The 1,270-nt window shown below is 40.3% G+C and overlaps 2 non-coding genes across 2 annotated transcripts; both read right to left on the bottom strand.

Moving 5' to 3' along the window:
• Positions 1-280: 280 nt before the first annotated feature.
• Positions 281-352, bottom strand: TRNAP-AGG. The gene has a single exon. It is a non-coding gene; the product is annotated as a tRNA-Pro (tRNA).
• Positions 353-849: 497 nt separating this feature from the next.
• Positions 850-921, bottom strand: TRNAP-AGG. The gene has a single exon. It is a non-coding gene; the product is annotated as a tRNA-Pro (tRNA).
• Between the last annotated feature and the right edge of the window lie 349 nt (positions 922-1,270).

Below are 1,270 nucleotides of genomic sequence, written 5' to 3'. Positions count from 1 at the left end.
GGGTGAGGGACGCTTACTCGATACCTTAGAGTATGCATTTGAGTTCCTCTTTTAACATTTCACAAACGACCTGGATTTGTGGATTTCTTCAGCAAACTTCGCGTTGTCGTTGCGAGTGCGCGAAATGATAATAGGAAAAGTAACTATAACAAACACTAGATAGAATTTCTCCCTGCACGGGAATCGAACGCAGGTCTTCTAAGTGTAACGACGTAGCTCTGAACTGCTGTACTGTAGAAGTCGGTATGGAATTTTTTTTAAAAACCCCAAAAAAAACATAGGGCTCGTCCGGGATTTGAACCCGGGACCTCTCGCACCCTAAGCGAGAATCATACCCCTAGACCAACGAGCCGACACAAATGTGTCCAATTCCATAACTGTTCACGACCTGCAATGAGCCGATACCTTTTATTTCATCATTCATTTACTTTATGTACAGTACACCGGAGTTGTTATCTTTCACGGGCTCTTAATTTATTTTTTTAAATTTAAAAAAAAGTCTTATAGATCTAGTCTTTTCCGTTGAACCCACTTAATTTTAACCAACGATTTGAATTTGTTGTGTGAGTCAAACAATATGTGTTTTGGGTTCCCCTTTCAATATTTCGCAAAACACTTGGATTCGGGGATTTCTTTAGCAACCGCAACTTAGAATAGCACACAAAATGATAATAGTAATGGTAACAGTAACAAACACTAGATATACATTTTCTCCACACGGGAATCGAAAGCAGGTCTTCTGCTTGCAGCAACGTAACGCCTAACTTCTATACTGGAAGTGTGTGTATAGAACAAAAGATAAGTTCAAGTAACAATAAAAAAAGCCCCGAAGAATTACGAAAAAATATTGGGCTCGTCCGGGATTTGAACCCGGGACCTCTCGCACCCTAAGCGAGAATCATACCCCTAGACCAACGAGCCGACGTAGGTTTTGCCCATTATCTCAATAAAACCACCCTCTCTGAGCGTGTACGTTTCTGGAATTTTTGCTCACCAAGCAGTTTGAGAATATGGGTCAGGTGGTTCCAGAAATGACCCCGCCAGGAGGTCATATTGAGCACAATCTGAGTTTCTGCATTGTTACAATTGGGTCATTTTTCTTTCTTTCACGCGAGTAGTGGCTGAGAAAACCGGAGAAAGGGACGTGTTGGTGGGGCTAGTTTCTTTTTTTAAAGTTTTGTTTTGGGGTTTGTTGTTTGTTTGTTGCTGTTGTTGTTGTTGTTTGATTTTTTTAAAAATGTTTTAGTAGTCAAAAATGTATTGTATGGTA

The sequence above is a fragment of the Aplysia californica genome, unplaced genomic scaffold (genome assembly GCF_000002075.1).
Source record: "Aplysia californica isolate F4 #8 unplaced genomic scaffold, AplCal3.0 scaffold00032, whole genome shotgun sequence".
Lineage (NCBI taxonomy): Eukaryota > Metazoa > Mollusca > Gastropoda > Aplysiida > Aplysiidae > Aplysia > Aplysia californica.
Note: the sequence above shows the minus strand (reverse complement) of the source record. Positions and strands in the feature narration are given on the sequence as shown.